This window comes from Arachis hypogaea, chromosome 3 (genome assembly GCF_003086295.3).
Source record: "Arachis hypogaea cultivar Tifrunner chromosome 3, arahy.Tifrunner.gnm2.J5K5, whole genome shotgun sequence".
Classification (NCBI taxonomy): domain Eukaryota; kingdom Viridiplantae; phylum Streptophyta; class Magnoliopsida; order Fabales; family Fabaceae; genus Arachis; species Arachis hypogaea.
This window is the reverse complement of record NC_092038.1, coordinates 28,495,249-28,514,698: the sequence shown is the minus strand read 5'-3', so window position 1 is coordinate 28,514,698 and position 19,450 is coordinate 28,495,249.

Below are 19,450 nucleotides of genomic sequence, written 5' to 3'. Positions count from 1 at the left end.
GGGCTGAATGGAGGTTGGACTGGAGCAGATGGTGTTGTTGCTGCAGCATTCTGGCTGATAACATGATTTTACAAAAGTAACCGAATTATTCAGTTGTTCAAATGCATGGACAAGAGTAAAGTGATTGGCATTATGAGTGTATTATTTAAGGGTGGGGGGAGGCTTACTGGAGACTTCTCTTGCACAGCAATATTCTCAGCCAAATTTTTAGTTTGTGTCTGGCTTTGATCCTATGCAACATAGATCCAGCAACCAAACAACATGGACAAATTAGTCCTTAAAAAAAGTTATAATGATATCGTAACCACTGACAAAATTTAAAATGTACAGATCGATCCTAAAGCATAGCAGGGATACCTCTAGTTGAGGGGCTGATTGTGAAAGGGCAGCAGCACCAAGGGTTGTGTGTTTGCATCAGTCTTCTTAGTTTTTTTCTTTTTTGGTTTTCAGTTTGGGTTGCTTAGTGCTCTCTTACAGGTCTTATAGTCATGGCCTTTCTCATTGCACTTGCTGGATGTCACTTGAAAGCTTCTCTTAAGCTTGTAACCCTAAACTTAAGCTTCAACAGGATCCTTATTGCGATTGTGTACCTTAGGCCTCCCAATAGATCGCTTGATGGGTGGTGGAGCAGGCCTCAGCTGGTCAGTGGTTACCCAAAATTCCTCACTTGGAACTGGCTTTATGCAATGTGCATATGTCTTGTGAATAGATTTCATACATAACCAGGGATGCACATAATCATCTACCTGGTCATGCCTCTTTCTAATTGCAGCAATACCGTGAATGCATGGCATGCCTGAATCAAAATCACATACCATATTACCTAGCATTATATTAGATCATACCTAAAATCATTCAGAACTTATTACCTACCACTATATTAGATCAGCCTTAAAATCATTCAAAACATATTACCTAGCATTATATTAGATCAGCCCTAAAGAAAATCATTAAGAACATATTACCTACCACTGTATTAGATAAGCCTTAAAATCATTCAAAACATATTACCTAAAATTATATTAGATCAGCCTTAAAGAAAATCATTCAAAATTAAAGATATACCGGTCAGTTGCCAAACATTGCATGAACAAGTGTGTTTGATCAAATCCACATCTACTTTGGTCTGCTTTCTGCTAACTTGAAATCTTTTTTGTTCGTTATCTCCCATAATATTGCATACACATAATATTGCATACACATATATGCAGCAGTTTAAATTGCATTCAGTAATATGCAATAACTTCAATTGTAGAACATATATGCAGTATTCAAAATTGCATTCACTATTGTGCAGTAATATCCATTGCAAACACATATATGCACTAAATTCCATTTCAAACACATACATGCAGTGGTTTAATATGCTACACTAATATGCAAAAATGTAATTTCTAACACATACATGCATTATATTAATATCCTACACTAATATGCAGTAACTTAACATGCTAAACTAATATGCAGTAATTTACAAGTCTAACCTTTTGTTGGTCGGACATAAAGTTCCAACCAAATTGATGTGCATCACCCACTTGACTCTGCCCCTGTCCCTTCTTTCACACTGCTATGTTTCTTTGGCAAAACCTTGTCCTTTCCTTTCAGGCTTCTTTTTTTCCTCATCCTTTCATCTTTCTCATCAACACTGGAACAGTCCTCATCTGAAACAGTCTCCGAGTCAGTCGCAGGAGGTTTATACATTTCATCCTCCTCACTTTCTTGCCCATCGGCTTCTTCGGATGGTGATGATTGGAGCTTTCTCATGATGCTGTCCACATCAATAGGGTCATCAAACTCTTCCACCCCTGCTTCTGCCGCAGCCCCTTCTTCCACTATCTGTGGCTCATCAACGGGATGGTCGAAGTATATGTAGAATTCATCCGTGGTTGAATTCTTCATCTTGTTCTCTCGAAGTTCATTGATGCCTGCATCTCCTCTCAGAATGTGCAGTCCAGCCTTAAGATCACTGCTAGTTGGGTCAAACCAATACACAGCCCTATATGATGCATACCCCAAACCCTTGAACAATGTCACCAAATCCCCAAAATTCACAAAGTCTAAGTCCATCTTCAGAAATTTATCAACTTTTCCAACTATATACTCAAGAGTTCCACTGGGTTTTCTACCAAAACGGCCTCCGTGGTGAAAAATAGGTACCACAAACATATCATCCATCTGCATTGTGCACGAGTACATAAAGAGATTAAATCTTACCTAATAAGAATTTTGAAATCATTTAACTTCACATAGCTTTCCTCATTCTTTTACCCAAAAAAAGCATGCAGTCACCCCATATCCCAACCCCATGCATTCTCAGTTAAACAACATACATACTATTCATTATCACTCTTACCTCTGTAGATGATGGCAGCTTCCTCTCCACGCAAAGCTTGCCGTGACCTTCAACAACAACCACATCCACTGACCACACCACCCGTTTCAATTGGAAGTCGTTCTTTTTTTGGAGGGAGAAGGGCGTTTATGTTCTGATAGGGTTTTCAGTAATATGTGGAGTCACTCTTGGGTGTTATGGGCATTGCAAAGTTTCAAATTTAGGGGATCGTGGAAATGGCATCATTTTGCAGTTAAGGGACTAATTTGTCCACTAAAAAATTGTCCCAATCCACCTCATCAAGTGTAACAGCCACGTCATTCACTGCCCCTCCATGTCAGTTGGCTCTGTTGCCGTTTTTGGCCCAAAACGAATGGAAGGGTATAATTGTCGGCCATTTTAAAATGTGGGGGATCGAAATGTATTTTCCAATCTTGAGGGACGAAAATGTCCCCGTTTTAAAAGGTCAGGGACCTATTTGTCTTTTAGTCTAATATTTAAGATTGAGTTTTGGATATCATAATAATTTTTTAATAATTTTTAGTGATTACTCAATAATTTTAATATTAACGTAGCTATCATGTGCCACACTCAAGGTCTAATAGCTAGTTTGATTAGCCATATTGCAATTTATTACTGATTTAGTCTTTATTTCTGTATTTAGAAGATAAGCTTATAAAACTCGAAGCTGATCTCAAAACTAAAGCTACTCGATCCACCCCAGAGGATAGCTCTCACAAAGATCAAGATCCATTCACCAGGGAAATTATGGAGACCAAAATTTCAAAAGATTTCAAACTTCCGAATATGACTTTGTATGATGGCACCTCAGACCCCAACCACCATCTCAGCAACTTAAGAAGTAGGATGTACCTCACTGATGCCTCAGATGCAGTTCCCTGCAAAGCCTTTCTGACAACTCTTACCAAGACAGCCATTAGATGGTTCGACAACCTACCTCCAAAATCCATCTCGAGTTTTGACGACTTGGCCAAAAAGTTCCTGGCCAGATTTTTCATACAAAAGGACAAAGCCAAACATGCACCCAGCCTACTAGGAATCAAGCAAGGAGATCGGGAGAGTCTTCGTAACTACATGAAAAGATTCAACAAAGCATGCATGGACATACAAAGTCTACCAACAGAAGCTGCCATCATGGGCCTCATAAACGGCCTACGTGAAGGACCATTTAGCCAATCTATATCAAAGAAGTCCCCAGCATCCCTAGACGAAGTACAAGAACGGGCGCAGAAGTACATTAACATGGAGGAGAATTCTCAACTTGGGGAAGCCTCGAGGTTCGGTTCCGCCTACCGAGATAAAGATAAAGAATCCAAGAAGAAGGAAGATCGCTCCGGGGAGAAAATAAAAAATATCATAACTACACCCCTCTTAGGGTATCCTTGGTAGATGTTTACAAAGAGGTCTGCCATACGGAAAAAATACCCCCAGCTCAGCCACTCAAAGGCAAAAGGGGAGGAGGAAATCGGAACGAATACTGTGAGTATCACCGAGTCCGAGGACATTCCACCAATGAATGCTTTGACTTGAAAAATGTCATAGAAAAATTAGTAAGGGAAGGAAAACTAGATCGGTTCCTGGCCAATCGGGACGAAGAACCAAGAAAAAGAAGAAGGGATGAAGATGTCGGACGATCTGAATGATCACCCCGCACACCAAAAAGACATGTCCACGTGATACACGACGGATTTGCTGGAGGAGGAATCTCCAAATCATCCCGCAAGCGACACCTCAAAGAAGTATACCATGTCGAAGGCAAGAAAGAGGTACCAAACATCCCAGCAATCACATTTACCAAAGAAGATGCATCCGGAATCATCTCAGGACACGACGACCCCATGGTCATCACAATCATATTGGCAAACGCCAACCTCCACCGTACGTTAATTGACCAAGGAAGCTCCGCCGACATCTTATTCAAAACTGCCTTCGACAAGCTCGGCTTAAGAGCTAAGAGCATACCCGAACAGCCTGTTCGGACTTGGGGATACCCCAGTACAGCCACTGGGATACGTATCATTACATAGAACCTTCGGAAAGGGGAACCAATCCAGAACACTTAAGATAGACTATATCGTGGTCGACGTAAGCTCAGCCTACAATGCCTTAATAGGTCGAACAACGTTAAATCAACTTGGAGCAATAGTTTCAACTCCACACCTATGTATGAAATTCTCAACTGCAGAAGGGATAGCTACAATAAAAGCAGATCAAAAGATGGCGCGTCGCTGTTATAACGAAAGTCTAAACCTCCGAAGCGAAGGAGGAGAGTTCCATACAATCGAACTCGGCGGAGATCAGAGACGAGAAGAACTCCGCCCACGACCCGAAGGAGAAATAGAAAGAGTCCAGATCGGAGATACCACAGACAAAACAAATAATATTGGCACGATCCTGAAAGGAGACGCAAAAGAATCATTAATACGGTTTTTACGAGATAATGTTGATCTCTTCGCATGGAAAGCTGCCGACATGCCAGGCATAGATCCCAAACTAATGAGCCACAAGCTGGCAGTCTACTCGGGATCCCGACCGGTACAACAAAGACGAAGAAAACTCGGGCCAGAACGGTCTCAGGCTGTAGAAGAACAAGTACAAGCGCTACTAGAGGCAGGGTTCATAAGAGAAGTTAAATACCCACTATGGCTAGCAAACGTCGTCTTGGTGAAAAAGTCAAATGGAAAGTGGCGAATGTGCACTGACTACACCGACCTCAACAAAGCCTGCCCAAAAGACCCTTATCCACTCCCAAGTATTGATGCTCTAGTAGATACCTCATCAGGATATAAGTATCTCTCGTTCATGGATGCATACTCAGGCTACAACCAGATTCTAATGTATCCACCGGATCAAGAAAAAACCTCGTTTCTCATACCAAAAGTAAATTATTGCTACATCGTAATGCCTTTCGGCCTTAAGAACGCGGGAGCCACTTATCAAAGGCTAATGAATAAAGTCTTCTCAGACCACATCGGAAAAATCATGGAGGTCTATGTGGATGACATGTTGATAAAGACACAAAGTGAAGAAACATTACTAACCGACTTGGTTCAAGTGTTCGACACCATACAAAAGCACGACATGCGACTCAACCCAGCTAAATGCACCTTCGCAGTGGAAGCAGGTAAATTTTTGGGCTTTATGCTCACACAAAGAGGAATCGAGGCAAATCCAGATAAATGCCAGGCCATACTCAACATGAAAAGCCCAACCTGCGTCAAAGAGGTACAACAACTCAATGGGAAATTGGCGGCCTTGTCCAGATTCCTAACAGGGTCAGCAATAAGATCCCTCCCCTTCTACGCTACCTTAAGGAAGGGAAAGAACTTCGAGTGGACAATGGAATGTGAACAAGCCTTCCGAGACTTTAAAGAATTCTTGGGATAGCCCCCCATCCTATCTCGACCACGAGAGGGAGAACCACTCATACTGTACCTCGCAGTAGGAAGTTGGGCAATAGCCTCAACACTAATTAGAGAAGATGAAGGGGGACAACAACCCATCTACTTCATTAGTAAAGCACTCAGGGGTCAGAGCTGAACTACCAGAAAATAGAGAAGTTTGCCTACGCTCTGATACTCGCATCTCGACGACTTCGCCCATACTTCCAAGCGCACACCATTAAAGTTCGGATCAACCAGCCCATAAAAGGGATATTACAGAAAACACATCTAGCAGAAAGAATCCTACAGTGGGCAATCGAGTTGTCCGAGTTTGACCTCCAATATGAGGCACGGACAGCCATCAAATCACAATACCTGGCCGACTTCATCGCAGAATTCACAGACACCACGGAAATCCCCATAGAGTGGAATATATACGTGGATGGTTCCTCAAATAAAGCTGGAAGTGGTGTAGGTGTGATAATCGAAAGCAACAAAGGAACCCAACTTGAGCTTTCCCTGAAATTCAGATTTTCGGCCTCGAACAACCAAGCGGAATATGAAGCGTTATTAGCTGGTTTGAAGCTGGCTAGGGAAGTTGGAGCTCAGAAACTCAATATCTACAGTGACTCACAAGTCGTTACCTCGCAAATAACGGGAAGCTACCAAGCCAAAGATCCTACTATGAAAAAATATTTGGATAAAACCAAAGAACAGCTCGGACAACTCGGGGAATATAGGATCTGCCACATACCCCGCGAGCAAAATGCCCGAGCTGACGCGCTCTCAAAACTAGCCAGCACCAAACCAGGGGGCAACAATAGAAGCCTCATCTAGGAAATACTGCAGAACCCATCAATATCAGAAGAAGAAAAAATCCTAGCCATAACAGGCCGGGATCAAGGATGGATGACCCCATAATTAACTACCTCAAAACAAAAGCGCTCCCACAGATGAAAAGGAGGTGAAGAGGTTAAAAAGGGAGGCACAGTACTACACTATCATAAACAACATCCTATACAAAAGAGGGATCTCAACACCATTGTTAAAATGCGTACCGACCTCCAATACAAAGGAAGTCTTGGAGGAAGTACACAACGGCATTTGTGGCAATCATCTCGGAGCGCAAGCTCTCACCAAAAAGGTACTCCGGGCGGGATTCTATTGGCCAACTCTACAAAAGGAAGCTACCAAATTTGTAAAGACGTGTTCACCATGTCAGAAGCATGCCAACTTTCACATCGCCCCACTGGAAAAGCTCATCAGCGTAACCTCACCCTGGCCATTTGCAAAGTGGGGACTCGATCTTCTCGGACCCTTTTCCCAAGGATCGGGACAAGTCAAGTTCATCATAGTAGGGGTAGACTACTTCACAAAATGGATCGAGGCAGAACCCCTAGCCAACGCCACTGCTCAAAGAAGTCGGAAATTCCTATATAGGAACATCATTACAAGGTTCGGGGTTCCATACTCCATCACCACGGATAATGGCACCCAATTCACGGATGCAGGCTTCAGAAAATTAGTAGCCGACTTGAACATAAAACACCAGTTCACCTCCGTCGAACATCCCCAAGCCAATGGATAAGCCGAAGCAGCCAACAAAGTCATATTGGCCGGGCTGAAACGGAGACTACAAGAAGCAAAGGGAGCCTGGGCCGAGGAACTTCCACAAGTCCTATGGGCGTATCGAACAACTCCACATTCCACTACGAACGAATCACCAATTCGATTAACATACGGAGTGGAGGCAATGATTCCAATAGAAGTTGAGGAAGGGTCTCCCCGAGTAGTCTACTATAATGAACAAACCAACTCTCAACTTCAAAGAGAAGAGCTCGACCTACTTCCGGAAATCCAAGAAAGAGCTCGGCTCAGAGAAGAAGCACTAAAGCGGCGAATGGCTTCCAGATATAATTAAAAGGTAGTGCCAAGAGGTTTCGCTAGGAATGATCTCATCTTAATCCGAAATGATATTGGAACAACTCGACCCGGATAAGGAAAGCTGGCAGCCAACTGGAAAGGACCCTACCGAGTCACAGAGGTACTTGGGAAGGGCTACTACAGACTGTCCGAACTCGAGGGACGAGAACTCCTCAGATCATGGCACGCCTGTAACCTAAGAAGGTACTATAGTTAGATAAAGATCTCATCACAAGATGCACTCTTTTTCCTGAAAAGGTTTTTTAATGAGGCGTCAAGATTGAGATTTAAATCCGACTTAAGGGTATGAAAAACTCCCACCTGTATATATTTGCACTTTCTTTAAATAAAATACATTTCAGATATTCTACAAATTCCCAAGACGCATTAATCTGAAGCATTCATCGTCCGATTATAAAGCAACGGATCGAACAGAAAGTGAAGAACAGATTCACTATACGATCTCGATAGGAATGATCGACCGACAAAGGTGAAAACGTGATTCACCTAAAGGTCGATTAAACCAGGACAGAAACCATCATCTATAAATCAGCAAAGGATGAACACAGAATAATGCAAGAAGTTATCGAAAGTGATCCCAAAAAGAACCTGACGAGTTCTTATGGATTGCTATATAATAACTTAAAAAGACTGGCCGACACTAAAAATTCAGACCAAGTCAATCCAAGTTATCAGCAAATCCCTGGAAAGTGGTCTGGCCAACCCTATTAAAGAGGAATTGCTATAACTTAGAAGAGATCGACCTAACGAAGTCGATCTCCTACAAAGACAAGTTGTAAAAGTAATCCCTGAAAGAGACCTAACAAAGGTCCAAGAAAGAGGATTACAAAAACAACTTAGAAGAGATTGACCTAACGAAGTCGGTCTCCTACAAAGACAAGTTGTAAAAGTAATCCCTAAAAGAGACCTAACAAAGGTCCAAGAAAGAGGATTACAAAAACAACTTAGAAGAGATCGACCTAACGAAGTCGGTCTCCTACAAAGACAAGTTGTAAAAGTAATCCCTGAAAGAGACCTAACAAAGGTCCAAGAAAGAGGATTACAAAAATAACTTAGAAGAGATCAACCTAACGAAGTCGGTCTCCTACAAAGACAAGTTGTAAAAGTAATCCCTGAAAGAGACCTAACAAAGGTTCAAGAAAAAGGATTACAAAAACAACTTAGAAGAGATCGACCTAACGAAGTCGGTCTCCTACAAAGACAAGTTGTAAAAGTAATCCCTGAAAGAGACCTAACAAAGGTCCAAGAAAGAGGATTACAAAAACAACTTAGAAGAGATCGACCTAACGAAGTCGGTCTCCTACAAAGACAAGTTGTAAAAGTAATCCCTGAAAGAGACCTAACAAAGGTCCAAGAAAGAGGATTACAAAAACAACTTAGAAGGGGACCAACATGAAGAAATCGGTTATAAGGCGCTAAAAATACAAACAAAAGCAAGGAAACCGAGAAACAAGTCAGACCCCCCACAGTCACGACCTCAAAAGGATCCAAGCTACAAATAATAAGTACGAAAGCAATCTAAAGAGGCCAAGCAGCAAGATTCCAACAGATACCCTCCTAAAGCACAATGAAAGCATAGTATGATAAAGCTTCAAGAGGCCACCAAAATCAACCTCAGAGAAACCATTTTGTTTTCAAAATAAAGTTGCTAAAAATAGCAACTGGAGTATCAACAGTCAATAAAATATCATTCACAAAAAAAGAGTTCAAAGCCCATAAACTGGGCTATTTACACAAATACTTAAAGGAGACCAACTAAGATCTGGAGCCTTCTCGGCAGCATCAGTACGAGGAGAAGGAGGGCAAGTCTGAATAGGCACAGCATTTATAGTTCCATCATCCCGGTTCAGAATCTGGCAATCCGGATCGGACGTAACGGGAGGAACTAAGGAGGTCGACACTTTAAGAGAAGGCACTGGGGGAGGGTCAGAATCATCATCATCCTGGTCATCAGGGACAATCTTACCATCCCTCACAACATTGTCCAGGCTGATGAGAGTCAAGTCGGCATCAGGAGCAATAATCCGAAACTGCTCCATCAGGTTCTTGGAGGCGGCAGTTACACTGCCCACAAGGTGACCCTGAAGCTCACCATAATTAACTCGAGCAGTTTCCAAATCATCCCGGAGATGTATCAATTCCCTATAAGTCGAGACATAGCTATCCTTATGCTTCAGTGCCATGTCCTCAGCCAACTTCAAAGAAGCAGCCAAGGCAATAGAGCTGGCCTTCTCACCCTTCAGCTCCTTCTCCACCTTCGCCAACTTCACCTCTAACTCATCCTTCAGACCCTTGATCCGATCAAATTCTGACTTGGCCTCCTCCATGAAGGATTTTGTGGCATGAATCGGGATCCCCTGAACTGTTCGGAAAATAGCCGTACCCATATGAGCCATCTTCACACTACTTTTGGTGATAAAATCCAGATGCTGAAGAAGAGACACGTCGTCCATGGAAAGCCCACCATAGGGGGCAATTTGTTGGTCAACAAACTCGATAGTATCAAAGTCCGAGGCATCCAGGTTAAAGGGCTCGGATGTTTTTTGCTTTTTTAAGGGAGGGACACCAGAAGCAACGGCAGAAGTCTGAGGAGGATCGACCTGATGAAACCGAGGAGTAGGAATTACTTTCTTCGGCCTGAGAGAACTCGGCACAGGAGGCTTCACTGAGACCTGAGAAGATCCCTTGCCGGCCACTTTGGCCGAGATGTTCAGAGCAGCAGTCGCCTTCTTTGCCCTTTTAAAGGCCTTCATGGAGTCGTTGTTCTTTGACATCTCTGCAAATACAGAATTAGCCACAGCAAAGAGTTACGATCACAACAAAAGGAAGAAAAAACTAAGAAACAAGTATAAGAGACAAGTCAGACAAGTACCCAAAACAGCCCGAACCAAGGACGGGTCATTCAAAAACCTTTTTGTATCAAGGTGGGGTGGTTTCCCCCACAGATCCTCAAGAACAACAACAAAAGCACACTCAACATCATCAAGCATCTCTCAGGTATAGTGAGACACTCTCACATCCCTCTGCCACTCTAGAGGGAAAGAAGGCTCATCATTTTCATCAAGAAAAAAGGGGGCGGGCCCCCTCGACAGCACGAACTTTAAAGAAATAATTCTTGAAGTCCTTAAAAGACTCATCATACATAGCAAAAACTTTGTGGCCCTGGGCGGACCTGAAGGAAACCCAGGAAGCTTTCTTTTTTGAAGAACCGCTAGGCTTGGCGGAAACAAACAAATAAAGGAAAAGAGTCTGGGAAGGTGTTACATCTAATTCACGGCAGAGAAGTTGAAAAATTTTAATAAAACCCAGGAATTGGGGTGAAGCTGGGATGGGGCAATATTACACAACCACAATAGGTCGGTCTCAAAAGCAGTAAAAGGAAAAGTAACGTTCAACTGGCTGAAGAAGTATTCATAGGCATAGAAGAAGGGACGCTCCCTCTCAATGTAAGTCGGAAAACAAACTCTCTCATTAGAATCAGGAGCAATAAGCTCGTAATCCTCTTCACGGGCATTGTTACCACAAATCCTATGGCGCTTCCTCAGCTCTGTGCAAAACTCAGCATCCACAACAGAAACACACAACAAAACAAGGGAGTCCAGCCAATCGAACATCCCCTCGGGAACTCTGGAAGACATCTCTACAATGTTATTGCGAGAAGACATGAGGCCAACGAACCCTACAAGTAAGAAAAGAAGATGGAGTTACCACAAACATCTCGGACGAATAGAGAAAACAACTCGGTCAATACTTCTCAGGCGATGGAACAAAGAAAAGGAAAACCCCAAGACTCAAACCAAAAGTCCTGGGGCATCCTTTGGAGGCAGTAACAAAGCAAGGTTTCCAGAAATCAATCTACATCCCAGCATGTCTCAAAAAGAAATTCAAAAAATAGCAAACACCTTTCTGCAAGGAGAAATACAAAAAATCGTTGCACTCTACCAAACACGCCAAGCAGAGATCATTAAAGATGCAACCTTTTTTCAAGATCAGATAAAAAGCAAATCTTCAAACAAAGCGAGGAACGGACGCAGATTTTTATCAAGTATCAAGCAGGAAAAAGCCACAAGCGACAATAAAACCCTAGAAAACCTCAACAGAAAAGCCAAGATAATGCATAAAAGAAAGACAGGAAGAACATGTTACAGTGACAAGCAAATACAAGACTTTGAAAAGATTCAAACTTTCAAACATGCAAAACCAAAGCTTCACCAGAAATTGAAAAACGAAGCTACAAGAAAGCCAGTACTTACCAGGAAAAGAACAGCAAGCTTCGAGGAAATTGAATATGGAGACGAAATCTGGGACACCCTCTCACAAGCAAAAATGCGAACAAAGAGCAAATGTCACAGAAGAGAAAACACGAAAACTACAAACTCCAAGAGAAAGCAGAAGCGCAAACGAAAGAACAGAAAGCAAAGAGAGCAGAGAAAAGAAGTTACGAAAAGGCTAAAGGAGAAAAACCGTTTCTGGGTTTTCAAAATCAAAGTAAAGAACCAAAGGGAAATGGGGCAATTAATGCTCAAATTAAAGAGGGCATTAAACCCTCGCACGTTTCCAAAAAAGCGCCGATATAAAAGTGCGCGTCTTTTAGAAGAAACGTTCTACATTCAAAGCTGCTACAAAGAAGTCGACAAAATGCTTGAGTTCGGCTTCACCAAAGAAAGACCGAAGTCAAGGACTCGATCTCAAAAAGAAGACCGAGCTCAAGCAGGGGCACTGTTCATATCCTGGGTCGATTTGTCCGACCCGAGATGTTCTACAGACAAAGCGACCGACCTCTTCAGGTCAGGACAATCTGACCTCCTCTCAAAGAGCTCGGCCAAGTCACGGAAAAGCCCAAACAAAAGGCCCAAATAGAGGAACACGCCCCAGATCCTAAGGCAGCCCAAGCCTACAAGAGAAGGGCGGTTCCCTTGAAGATAAGATGACCTCACTTAAAGATAAAGATAAGATAAGATAACTAACTTATCTTATCCACAGGAGGCCACATCTCACCATTATAAATACACTGGAGCACCCAGGTATAACTCATACTCTGATTCTACTCAATACCTGCTTAATACCCTTGCTAACTTAAGCATCGAAGTCCCTTGCAGGTACCCCCACCCTCCGGGGACGAAGGATCAGCAGCACTTTTAGTCCCATAAGTCGGACACACCAGCTCCGGCCGCAATACACCTGCCAGACACGTCGGTTCCGACCAACACAGAAGATCTCGACCGAGATCGACCTACAGTTTCAGGTAACCCTCGGAACAACATTGTAAGCCAAATCTTTGGGTTTGGGTTCATGCTTTGATCATGGTTCCTAGTGATCCATGCATTGGCATAGAACTCTTGAACCATTAAGATTCTGACTTGTTGAATGGGATTAGTAAGAACTTTCCAACCTCTTCTTTGGATCTCGTGTCGGATCTCTGGATACTCATTTTTCTTGAGCATGAAAGGGACCTCAGGGATCACCTTCTTCTTGGCCACAACTTCATAGAAGTGGTCTTGATGGACCTTTGAGATGAATCTCTCCATCTCCCATGACTCGGAGGTGGAAGCTTTTGTCTTCCCTTTCCTCTTTCTAGAGGTTTCTTCGGCCTTAGGTGCCATAAATGGTTATGGAAAAACAAAAAAAGCTATGCTTTTACCATACCAAACTTAGAATGTTGCTCGCCCCCAAGCACAAGAAAGAATAGATGAAGAAGAAGAAGATATGGAGGAGAGGGAGAGAGGTGTGGGTTTCGGCCAAGGGGGAGAAGAGAGGGTAGTGTTGTGTGAGAATAAAGAAGGATGGATGGGTTTATATAGTGGAGGGAGAGGGGTTTAGGTTCGGTTATTTAGGGTGGGTTTGGGTGAAAAAGAGATTTTGAATTTGAAGGTAGGTGGGGTTTATGGGGAAGAGTGGATGGATGTGATTGGTGAAAGGTTAATGGGAAGAGAGATTGAAGTGATTAGTGAAGGGCATATTGTTATTGGATTGTGTGAAGAAGAGAGAAGTGGGGTAGGTGGGGATCCTGTGGGGTCCACAGATCCTGAGGTGTCAATGATTTCTCATCCCTACACCTTTTAGGCATGTAAAATGCCATTGTATGCAATCCTGGCATTTAACGCCAGACTGATGCTTGTTTCTGGCGTTAAACGCCCAAAGGTAGCTTGTTTCTAGCGTTTAACGCCAGCCTTATGCTTGTTTCTGGCGTTAAATGCCAGCTTGGTGCTTGTTTCTAGCGTTAAACACCAGACAGATGCTTGTTTCTGGCGTTTAAATGCTAAACAGCTCTTCCTCCAGGGTGTGCTTTTTCTTCTTCTATTTTTTTATTCTATTTTTAATTTTTGTAATTGTTTTGTGACTCCACATGATCATAAACCTAATAAGACATAAAAGAACAATAGAAATATATATAAATAAAAATTGGGTTGCCTCCCAATAAATGCTTCTTTAATGTCAATAGCTTGACAGTGAGCTCTCATGGAGCTTTACAGATGTTCAGAGCATTATTGGGACCTCCCGACACCAAACTTAGAGTTTGAATGTTGGGGTTCAACACCAAACTTAGAGTTTGGTTGTAGCCTCCCAACACCAAGCTTAGAGTTTGATTGTGGGGGCTTTGTTTGACTCTGTATTGAGAGAAGCTTTTCATGCTTCCTCTCCATAGTTGCAGAGGAAGATCATTGAGCTTTAAACACAAGGTAGTCCCCATTTAATTGAAGGACTAGCTCTCCTCTGTCAATATCAATCACAGCTCCTGCTATGGCTAGGAAGGGTCTTCCAAGGATGATGCATTCATCCTCATCCTTCCCAGTGTCTAAGATTATGAAATCAGCAGGGATGTAAAGGCCTTTAACCTTTACTAACACGTCCTCTACCAATTCATAAGCTTGTTTTATTGACTTGTCTGCCATCGCTAATGAGATTCTTGTAGCTTGTACCTCAAAGATCCTCAGTTTCTCCATTACAGAGAGTGGTATAAGATTTACACTTGACCCCAGGTCACACAGAGTCTTCTCAAAGGTCATGGTACCTATGGTACAGGGTATTAAAAATTTACCAGGATCTTGTTTCTTTTGAGGTAAAGTTTGCTGAGCCCATGTATTCAGTTCACTAATGAGCAAGGGAGGTTCATCTTCCCAAGTCTCATTACCAAACAACCTGGCATTCAGCTTCATGATGACTCCTAGATATTGAGCAACTTGCTCTTCAGTTACATCTTCATCCTCTTCAGAGGAAGAATAGTTCTCAGAGCTCATAAATGGTAAAAGGAGGTTCAATGGAATCTCCATGGTCTCTAGGTGAGCCTTGGATTCCTTAGGTTCCTCAGTTTGGAACTCCTTTTTGTTCAGAGGACGTCCCAGGAGGTCTTCCTCACTAGGATTCACCTCCTTCTCCTCCTTTGTGCATTCGGCCATATTGATTATATCAATGACCTTGCACTCTCTTTTTGGATTCTCTTCTGTATTGCTTGGGAGAGTACTAGGAGGAGTTTCAGCGATTTTCTTACTTAGCTGACCCACTTGTGCCTCCAAGTTTCTAATGGAGGACCTTGTTTCATTCATGAAACTTAAAGTGGCCTTAGATAGATCAGAGACGATGTTTGCTAAGCTAGAGGGGCTCTGCTCAGAATTCTCTGTCTGTTGCTGAGAAGATGATGGAAAAGGCTTGCTATTGCTAAACCTATTTCTTCCACCATTATTAAAGCCTTGTTTCGGCTTTTGTTGATCCTTCCATGAGAAATTTGGATGATTTCTCCATGAGGGATTATAGGTGTTTCCATAGGCTTCACCCATGTAATTCACCTCTGCCATTACAGGGTTCTCAGGATCATAAGCTTCTTCTTCAGAAGATGCTTCTTTAGTACTGTTGGATGCATTTTGCAATCCATTCAGACTCTGAGAGATCATATTGATTTGCTGAGTCAACATTTTGTTCTGAGCCAATATGGCATTTAGAGTATCAATTTCAAGAACTCACCTCTTCTGAGGCGTCCCATTACTCACAGGATTCCTCTTAGATGTGTACATGAATTGGTTATTTGCAACCATGTCGATGAGTTCTTGAGCTTAAGCAGGCGTTTTCTTTAGGTGAATGGATCCACCTGTAGAATGGTCTAGTGACATCTTAGAGAACTCAGATAGACCATCATAGAATATATCCAAAATGGTCCATTCTGAAAGCATGTCAGAAGGACACTTTTTGGTCAACTGCTTGTATCTTTCCCAAGCTTTATAGAGGGATTCACCATCTTTTTGCTTGAAGGTCTGAACATCCACTCAAAGCTTGCTCAGCTTTTGAGGAGGAAAGAACTTGGCCAAGAAAGCCGTGACCAGCTTATCCCAAGAGTCCAGGCTATCTTTAGGTTGTGAGTCCAACCATGTTCTAGCTCTGTCTCTTACAGCAAAAGGGAAAAACATGAGCCTGTAGACTTTAGGATCTACTCTATTAGTCTTAACAGTATCACAGATCTGCAAGAACTCAGTTAAAAACTGATAGAGATCTTCTAATGGAAGTCCATAAAACTTGCAGTTCTGTTGCATTAGAGCAACTAGTTGAGGCTTCAGCTCAAAATTATTTGCTCCAATGGCAGGGATTAAGATGCTTCTTCCATAAAAATTGGAAGTAGGTGTAGTATAATCACCAAGCATCCTCCTTGCATTATTGTTGGGTTCGGCCATGTCTCTTTCTTTTTTGAGATTCTCTGTAAGGTTTTCTTTGGATTGTTGTGCTTTAGCTTCTCATAGCTTCTTCTTCAGAGTCCTTTCAGGTTCAGGATCTGCTTCAATAAGAATGTCCTTGTCTTTGCTCCTGCTCATATGAAAAAGAAGAGAACAGAAAAGAAGAAGAATCCTCCATGTCACAGTATAGAGATTCCCTTATGTGAGTAAAAGAAGAAAAGAATAGAAGAAGGAGGAGAAAAATTCGAACACAAAGGAGAAGAGAGGGTTCGAATTTTTAGATGAAGAGAAGAATTAGTAAATGAATAAATAAATAGAAGGAGGTGAGAGAAAGGAGTTTTCGAAAATTAGAGAGAAAAAAGTAGTTAGGTGGTTTTGAAAAAGATAAGAAACAAACAAAAAGTCAATTAGTTAGTTGAAAAAGATTTGAAAATCAATTTTGAAAAGATAAGAAGTTAGAAAAGATTTTTGAAATCAATTTTGAAAAAGATATGATTTGAAAAGAAAAGATATGATTAAAAAGATATGATTGAAATTTATTTTAAAAAAGATTTGAGAAGGAGATTAAAAAGATTTGATTTTTAAAATTAAAATTGATTACTTGACTAACAAGAAACTAAAAGATATGATTCTAGAATTTAAAGATTGAACCTTTCTTAACAAGAAAGTAAGAAACTTCAAATCTTTGAATCAATCACATTAATTGTTAGTAAAGTTTTCGAAAATTAGGAAATAAAGATAAGAAAAATATTTTGAAAATCAATTTTAAAAATTTTCGAAAATAATAAAAAAATGAAAAAGATTTGATTTTTGAAAAAGATTTTGAAAAGATAAGATTTTTAAAATTGAAATCTTGACTTGACTAACAAGAAACAACTTATTTTAAAATTTTTTGACTAAGTCAACCCAAAGATTTCGAATTTTTTAGTAAAAGAAGGAAAAGATATTTTTTATTTTTGAATTTTTAATGATGAGAGAGAGAAAAACACAAAAATGACTCACAACATGAAAATTATGAATCAAAACACATGATGCATGCAAGAACACTATGAATGTCAAGATGAACACCAAAAATACTTTGAAGATCATGATGAACACCAAGAACTTATTTTTGAAAAATTTTCAAGAAAAGAAAACATGCAAGACACCAAACTTAGAAATTTTTCATGTTTAGACACTATGAATGCAAAAATGTATATGAAAAACAACAAAAGACACAAAACAAGAAAATATGAAGATCAAACAAGAAGACTTACCAAGAACAACTTGAAGATCATGAAGAATGCAATGCATGAATTTTTCGAAAAAATGCATAAATTTTAAAAACATGCAATTGACATTAAACTTAAAAATAGACTCAAGACTCAAACAAAAAATACAAAATATTTTTGATTTTATGATTTTATAATTTTTTTGTATTTTTTAAAATTATTTTGGAAAAATGAAAAAGAAGAAAAATTTTGAAAGATTTTTGAAAACTTTTTGAAGATAATAAAATAAAGGTTGAAACAAAAAGAAAATTACCTAATCTGAGCAACAAGATGAACCGTCAGTTGTCCAAACTCAAACAATCCCCGGCAACGGCGCCAAAAACATGGTGCACGAAATTGTGATCTCAATGGCGCCAACATCTTGGTGCGCACAATTGTAATATCACTCTTCTTCATAACTTCGCACAACTAACCAGCAAGTGCACTGGGTCGTCCAAGTAATAAACCTTACGTGAGTAAGGGTCGATCCCACGGAGATTGTTGGTATGAAGCAAGCTATGGTCATCTTGTAAATCTCAGTTAGGCGGATTCTAATGGTTATAATGATTTTCGAATATAAAGATAAATAAAGCATAAAATAAAGATAGAGATACTTATGTAATTCATTGGTGGAAATTTCAGATAAGCGCAGGAGATACTATGTTCCTTCTGAATCTCTGCTTTCCTACTGCTTCCATTCAATCATTCTTACTCCCTTCCATGGCAAGCTGTATGTTGGGTTTCACCGTTGTCAATGGCTACCTCCCGTCCTCTCAGTGAAAATGGTCTAAATGCTCTGTCACAGCACGACTAATCATCTGTCGGTTCTCGATCATGTTGGAATAGAATCCAGTGATTCTTTTGCGTCTGTCACTACGCCCAACACTCGTGAGTTTGAAGCTCGTCACAGTCATCCCATCTCAGATCCTACTCGAAATACCACAGACAAGGTTTAGACTTTCCGGATCTTAGGAATGGCCGCCAATAATTCTAGCTTATACCACGAAGACTTCGATCTTTTAGAATAGAGGCTAAGAGATACGCGCTCAATCTAAGGTAGAACGAAAGTGGTTGTCAGGCACGCGTTCCTAGGTGAGAATGATGATGAGTGTCACAGATCATCACATTCATCATGTTAAAGTGCAGCAAATATCTTAGAATAAGAACAAGCTGAATTGAATAGAAGAATAATAGTAATTGCATTAATACTTGAGGAACAGCAGAGCTCCACACCTTAATCTATAGTGTGTAGAAACTCCATCGTTGAAAATACATAAGTGAAAATAAGGTAGGCATGGCTGTGAGGCCATCCCCCAATGTCTAAGGACTAACAATAATCAAAGATGTTCCAAAAGGTCGTCCAAATATCCTAGTACAATAGTAAAAAGTTCTATTTATACTAAACTAGTTACTAGGGTTTACAGAAATAAGTCTAAGTGCAGAAATCCACTTCCGGGGCCCACTTTGGTGTGTGATTGGGCTGAGCTTAAGCTTTACATGTGCAGAGGCTTCTCTTGGGATTAAACGCCAAGTTGTAACGTGTTTTTGGCATTTAACTCTGGTTTGTGACGTGTTTCTGGCGTTTTACTCCAGAATGCAGCATGGAACTGGCATTGAACGCCAATTTGCGTCGTCTAAACTTGAATGAAGTATAAACTATTATATATTGTTGGAAAGCCCTGGATGTCTAATTTCCAATGAAATTGAGAGCGCATCATTTAGAGTTCTGTAGCTCCATAATATCCATTTCGAGTGCATACAGACAATATAGGAGACCAGACACTAAAAATAGGTTATACAAGTTTGTTCTCTCAAATACAAGCCTCTAGGTAAAACAAAGTACAAAAGTGAGAGACATAT